The following is a 7,562-nucleotide window of genomic DNA, read 5'->3' on the forward strand; positions in this document are numbered from 1 at the left end:
TGAAGACATTGTATCAACTTTCTGACAATTCTCAGCTATTTTCTCTTCTCAAATCTCAAACAATTATAGATAGGCTAGTTTGATAAGCCTGTATTCACACGGCTAATGGCAATATAGCATTTTCGGCGCTTTAAAGATTTTCCATATTTACGGATTTTAACCCTTTAAGTGCCAATGTCGTATATATCAGACATGGGCTTTGTAGCAGGGCGAAGCCCTCCTCTAATGCCCAGTTTGAGTTAGAAATCGTCAGTTTTGGTCTAACTCGAAGGAATTGAATTGGGCTTCATAGTCAAGCAAAAAAAAAATCAAAAGTGAGTCTTTCCTGTGAGATTTTAAGCCAAAAAGTAAAAAAAAAATGCAAAATTTTGACACTTTTTTTAAGATTTCGACCGTTTTTTGATCATTTTTGGTCAACAAGTGATCCAAGAACCTCCAGATTTGGCCCTGCATTACTTGATTCTGTCCTCCAGCGAATTAATTTGAAGTTTTACCACTGGGCACCTTTCCATCATTCAGGCAGGTCCGTGCAAAATTATCTTTTGGGAAAGAAACTAGACATGTCATAGCATAATTTATAGGTACATTTTTTAGCGATCCCTGTTTTCTGATTTTACTAGAAATATTTCAATTTGCAAGGACGTTTTGGGGGTCATATACTGTAAAGGACGTAAAGGCTTTCTGCCTTCCACTTCGATATCTAATTTGAAAAAGCGCCTTTTTTATACCCTGAGTATCAGAGGTTAAGTTTTCAAAGAAAATAGTAACCTCTGAAGACAAATAATAGAAATTTTATCGCGCATGTGTCAATCTAATCACTGTAGAAAAAATCAAAGATGAAGAGCAAATATTACCATATTAATGTCTAGCAGACTGTATCAGTATGCAGTTTACTATTTACGAATTCCCCAGAAACCTCCAAGTGTAGTTGAAATGATGAGTTTATTTCAAAAGAAATCTTTTACATGATCCCCAAATGTATAACAGTAATTACTAAACTTTTAATTATGGAAATGTCACTTTAATTGAATCGAAATAATAGACAGACTTTATGTTATGATTCTCTATCACTGACTCTTTTTACAAAGCATTGATGACTTTTTGTAAGTTGTGTTTTCAACGACGGGAATAAAAATATCGACTATGACGCTCATCCAAGATCTTGGATGGTCGTCATGGTTACTTTTGTCTTCGCTGATTGCGCGATGAATAGAATCTCGATTCGTCGGCACAGCGTAAATATATGATTTTGAGCTGTGCTTTTCACGGTACCTTTTTTAGGATAACAAGATTTTCAAATTTCGCGCATTAAAATAAAAATATTGAAACTCGATAGTGCAAAAAAACATTTCTCTGAGCTCTATATTGAAATTTTTTTTGGGCCAATCCCTTTTTATATCCATATACAGAGGGATGGACGAACTTTTCCAGGGGGTAAATCCGCAAAATAATTTCAAGGGGGTTTAAGTAAAGGTTTTATATTTTTCCAGGGGTTTCCATTATTTTATAACTTCCATTGGTTAAAAGACGGGTTTTAGTTCGCCCACATCTTTAAAGGTATGAGAAGAATTTTTCAAAGGGTGTTTTGCAAATTTTGCAATTTTCCTTATGGGGAATCCACACATTTTCAAAAACTTTTTCTTTGCTTGGTTACGTCACCTCTCCTATTTATATGGCTTTCTTCCATTCGTATATGATAAAAAAAAACAAATTTCCTTGAAACAGATTTAAAGAACGTCGACTATACTGAAAACATGGTGTTTTTCAATTCCATCATGGCTCTTCTTAACATTTTGGGGAAAATCATCCTAAAATATTCTTACAGTATTTTCTGGTTAGGATCCAATAACTCAACCTAAATTTAAAATAAAATACAAGTGTCTAAAGCATAAAATCGGCATGATATTATAATATTTCGATCAGTAGTATCATTAGTGTCTTTGTTCGGATAAAGCTCCAATTTTAATATTCCAGTTATAATAGTATAAGTATCAACTAATTTTTCATAAAAAAGTGAGGAACCACAACTAATTATATCTCGTAAAGAAACTTGTAAACATGTTTAGGAGTTTCGCTACTGAGTTTCGTTTTCATCACTGGACACTCTTGCGTTATATAACAATTTCAATCTGAGGTTTTTCATTCAAGTATTTCTGCATCATATCAAAGGTATAGTCGTTTTTCAAGGCAGACCTAAAATTCCGTACATCATAAAAATCATTACAGCACCGATAACGCTATATTGCCATCAGCCGTATCTTGGCCTTGTAAAAACTGGCTTGGTTAACCAGGCTAAGGTGGAGTTGGGATTGCTGTTTCATGCAGTTTCCAAACTAATTGAGCAACACACTCTTCTCTCTTAAGGGATAAACAAATTTGAGTCACCGCGTTTGGCTTGGCAGGCTAAACGCGGTGATCGGATAGCAAAATGAGCGATTGACCGGTGTTCTAAGGCCTGTAGTAGGGGTCAGAAGGCCTGATAAACAAATTTGAGTCACCGCGTTTGGCTTGGCAGGCTAAACGCGGTGATCGGATAGCAAAATGAGCGATTGACCGGTGTTCTAAGGCCTGTAGTAGGGGTCAGAAGGCCTGATAAACAAATTTGAGTCACCGCGTTTGGCTTGGCAGGCTAAACGCGGTGATCGGATAGCAAAATGAGCGATTGACCGGTGTTCTAAGGCCTGTAGTAGGGGTCAGAAGGCCTGATAAACAAATTTGAGTCACCGCGTTTGGCTTGGCAGGCTAAACGCGGTGATCGGATAGCAAAATGAGCGATTGACCGGTGTTCTAAGGCCTGTAGTAGGGGTCAGAAGGCCTGATAAACAAATTTGAGTCACCGCGTTTGGCTTGGCAGGCTAAACGCGGTGATCGGATAGCAAAATGAGCGATTGACCGGTGTTCTAAGGCCTGTAGTAGGGGTCAGAAGGCCTGATAAACAAATTTGAGTCACCGCGTTTGGCTTGGCAGGCTAAACGCGGTGATCGGATAGCAAAATGAGCGATTGACCGGTGTTCTAAGGCCTGTAGTAGGGGTCAGAAGGCCTGATAAACAAATTTGAGTCACCGCGTTTGGCTTGGCAGGCTAAACGCGGTGATCGGATAGCAAAATGAGCGATTGACCGGTGTTCTAAGGCCTGTAGTAGGGGTCAGAAGGCCTGATAAACAAATTTGAGTCACCGCGTTTGGCTTGGCAGGCTAAACGCGGTGATCGGATAGCAAAATGAGCGATTGACCGGTGTTCTAAGGCCTGTAGTAGGGGTCAGAAGGCCTGATAAACAAATTTGAGTCACCGCGTTTGGCTTGGCAGGCTAAACGCGGTGATCGGATAGCAAAATGAGCGATTGACCGGTGTTCTAAGGCCTGTAGTAGGGGTCAGAAGGCCTGATAAACAAATTTGAGTCACCGCGTTTGGCTTGGCAGGCTAAACGCGGTGATCGGATAGCAAAATGAGCGATTGACCGGTGTTCTAAGGCCTGTAGTAGGGGTCAGAAGGCCTGATAAACAAATTTGAGTCACCGCGTTTGGCTTGGCAGGCTAAACGCGGTGATCGGATAGCAAAATGAGCGATTGACCGGTGTTCTAAGGCCTGTAGTAGGGGTCAGAAGGCCTGATAAACAAATTTGAGTCACCGCGTTTGGCTTGGCAGGCTAAACGCGGTGATCGGATAGCAAAATTGAGCGATTGACCGGTGTTCATAAGGCCTGTAGTAGGGGTCAGAAGGCCTGATAAACAAATTTGAGTCACCGCGTTTGGCTTGGCAGGCTAAACGCGGTGATCGGATAGCAAAATGAGCGATTGACCGGTGTTCTAAGGCCTGTAGTAGGGGTCAGAAGGCCTGATAAACAAATTTGAGTCACCGCGTTTGGCTTGGCAGGCTAAACGCGGTGATCGGATAGCAAAATGAGCGATTGACCGGTGTTCTAAGGCCTGTAGTAGGGGTCAGAAGGCCTGATAAACAAATTTGAGTCACCGCGTTTGGCTTGGCAGGCTAAACGCGGTGATCGGATAGCAAAATGAGCGATTGACCGGTGTTCTAAGGCCTGTAGTAGGGGTCAGAAGGCCTGATAAACAAATTTGAGTCACCGCGTTTGGCTTGGCAGGCTAAACGCGGTGATCGGATAGCAAAATTGAGCGATTGACCGGTGTTCTAAGGCCTGTAGTAGGGGTCAGAAGGCCTGATAAACAAATTTGAGTCACCGCGTTTGGCTTGGCAGGCTAAACGCGGTGATCGGATAGCAAAATGAGCGATTGACCGGTGTTCTAAGGCCTGTAGTAGGGGTCAGAAGGCCTGATAAACAAATTTGAGTCACCGCGTTTGGCTTGGCAGGCTAAACGCGGTGATCGGATAGCAAAATGAGCGATTGACCGGTGTTCTAAGGCCTGTAGTAGGGGTCAGAAGGCCTGATAAACAAATTTGAGTCACCGCGTTTGGCTTGGCAGGCTAAACGCGGTGATCGGATAGCAAAATGAGCGATTGACCGGTGTTCTAAGGCCTGTAGTAGGGGTCAGAAGGCCTGATAAACAAATTTGAGTCACCGCGTTTGGCTTGGTAGGCTAAACGCGGTGATCGGATAGCAAAATGAGCGATTGACCGGTGTTCTAAGGCCTGTAGTAGGGGTCAGAAGGCCTGATAAACAAATTTGAGTCACCGCGTTTGGCTTGGCAGGCTAAACGCGGTGATCGGATAGCAAAATGAGCGATTGACCGGTGTTCTAAGGCCTGTAGTAGGGGTCAGAAGGCCTGATAAACAAATTTGAGTCACCGCGTTTGGCTTGGCAGGCTAAACGCGGTGATCGGATAGCAAAATGAGCGATTGACCGGTGTTCTAAGGCCTGTAGTAGGGGTCAGAAGGCCTGATAAACAAATTTGAGTCACCGCGTTTGGCTTGGCAGGCTAAACGCGGTGATCGGATAGCAAAATGAGCGATTGACCGGTGTTCTAAGGCCTGTAGTAGGGGTCAGAAGGCCTGATAAACAAATTTGAGTCACCGCGTTTGGCTTGGTAGGCTAAACGCGGTGATCGGATAGCAAAATGAGCGATTGACCGGTGTTCTAAGGCCTGTAGTAGGGGTCAGAAGGCCTGATAAACAAATTTGAGTCACCGCGTTTGGCTTGGTAGGCTAAACGCGGTGATCGGATAGCAAAATGAGCGATTGACCGGTGTTCTAAGGCCTGTAGTAGGGGTCAGAAGGCCTGATAAACAAATTTGAGTCACCGCGTTTGGCTTGGCAGGCTAAACGCGGTGATCGGATAGCAAAATTGAGCGATTGACCGGTGTTCATAAGGCCTGTAGTAGGGGTCAGAAGGCCTGATAAACAAATTTGAGTCACCGCGTTTGGCTTGGCAGGCTAAACGCGGTGATCGGATAGCAAAATGAGCGATTGACCGGTGTTCTAAGGCCTGTAGTAGGGGTCAGAAGGCCTGATAAACAAATTTGAGTCACCGCGTTTGGCTTGGCAGGCTAAACGCGGTGATCGGATAGCAAAATGAGCGATTGACCGGTGTTCTAAGGCCTGTAGTAGGGGTCAGAAGGCCTGATAAACAAATTTGAGTCACCGCGTTTGGCTTGGTAGGCTAAACGCGGTGATCGGATAGCAAAATGAGCGATTGACCGGTGTTCTAAGGCCTGTAGTAGGGGTCAGAAGGCCTGATAAACAAATTTGAGTCACCGCGTTTGGCTTGGCAGGCTAAACGCGGTGATCGGATAGCAAAATTGAGCGATTGGACCGGTGTTCATAAGGCCTGTAGTAGGGGTCAGAAGGCCTGATAAACAAATTTGAGTCACCGCGTTTGGCTTGGTAGGCTAAACGCGGTGATCGGATAGCAAAATGAGCGATTGACCGGTGTTCTAAGGCCTGTAGTAGGGGTCAGAAGGCCTGATAAACAAATTTGAGTCACCGCGTTTGGCTTGGCAGGCTAAACGCGGTGATCGGATAGCAAAATGAGCGATTGACCGGTGTTCTAAGGCCTGTAGTAGGGGTCAGAAGGCCTGATAAACAAATTTGAGTCACCGCGTTTGGCTTGGCAGGCTAAACGCGGTGATCGGATAGCAAAATGAGCGATTGACCGGTGTTCTAAGGCCTGTAGTAGGGGTCAGAAGGCCTGATAAACAAATTTGAGTCACCGCGTTTGGCTTGGCAGGCTAAACGCGGTGATCGGATAGCAAAATGAGCGATTGACCGGTGTTCTAAGGCCTGTAGTAGGGGTCAGAAGGCCTGATAAACAAATTTGAGTCACCGCGTTTGGCTTGGCAGGCTAAACGCGGTGATCGGATAGCAAAATGAGCGATTGACCGGTGTTCTAAGGCCTGTAGTAGGGGTCAGAAGGCCTGATAAACAAATTTGAGTCACCGCGTTTGGCTTGGCAGGCTAAACGCGGTGATCGGATAGCAAAATGAGCGATTGACCGGTGTTCTAAGGCCTGTAGTAGGGGTCAGAAGGCCTGATAAACAAATTTGAGTCACCGCGTTTGGCTTGGCAGGCTAAACGCGGTGATCGGATAGCAAAATGAGCGATTGACCGGTGTTCTAAGGCCTGTAGTAGGGGTCAGAAGGCCTGATAAACAAATTTGAGTCACCGCGTTTGGCTTGGCAGGCTAAACGCGGTGATCGGATAGCAAAATGAGCGATTGAACGGTGTTCTAAGGCCTGTAGTAGGGGTCAGAAGGCCTGATAAACAAATTTGAGTCACCGCGTTTGGCTTGGCAGGCTAAACGCGGTGATCGGATAGCAAAATGAGCGATTGACCGGTGTTCTAAGGCCTGTAGTAGGGGTCAGAAGGCCTGATAAACAAATTTGAGTCACCGCGTTTGGCTTGGCAGGCTAAACGCGGTGATCGGATAGCAAAATGAGCGATTGACCGGTGTTCTAAGGCCTGTAGTAGGGGTCAGAAGGCCTGATAAACAAATTTGAGTCACCGCGTTTGGCTTGGCAGGCTAAACGCGGTGATCGGATAGCAAAATGAGCGATTGACCGGTGTTCTAAGGCCTGTAGTAGGGGTCAGAAGGCCTGATAAACAAATTTGAGTCACCGCGTTTGGCTTGGCAGGCTAAACGCGGTGATCGGATAGCAAAATTGAGCGATTGACCGGTGTTCTAAGGCCTGTAGTAGGGGTCAGAAGGCCTGATAAACAAATTTGAGTCACCGCGTTTGGCTTGGCAGGCTAAACGCGGTGATCGGATAGCAAAATGAGCGATTGACCGGTGTTCTAAGGCCTGTAGTAGGGGTCAGAAGGCCTGATAAATCAAATTTGAGTCACCGCGTTTGGCTTGGCAGGCTAAACGCGGTGATCGGATAGCAAAATGAGCGATTGACCGGTGTTCTAAGGCCTGTAGTAGGGGTCAGAAGGCCTGATAAACAAATTTGAGTCACCGCGTTTGGCTTGGCAGGCTAAACGCGGTGATCGGATAGCAAAATGAGCGATTGACCGGTGTTCTAAGGCCTGTAGTAGGGGTCAGAAGGCCTGATAAACAAATTTGAGTCACCGCGTTTGGCTTGGCAGGCTAAACGCGGTGATCGGATAGCAAAATGAGCGATTGACCGGTGTTCTAAGGCCTGTAGTAGGGG

The sequence above is a fragment of the Clytia hemisphaerica genome, unplaced genomic scaffold (genome assembly GCF_902728285.1).
Source record: "Clytia hemisphaerica strain Z4C2 unplaced genomic scaffold, Clytia hemisphaerica genome assembly, whole genome shotgun sequence".
In the NCBI taxonomy this organism is placed as follows: domain Eukaryota; kingdom Metazoa; phylum Cnidaria; class Hydrozoa; order Leptothecata; family Clytiidae; genus Clytia; species Clytia hemisphaerica.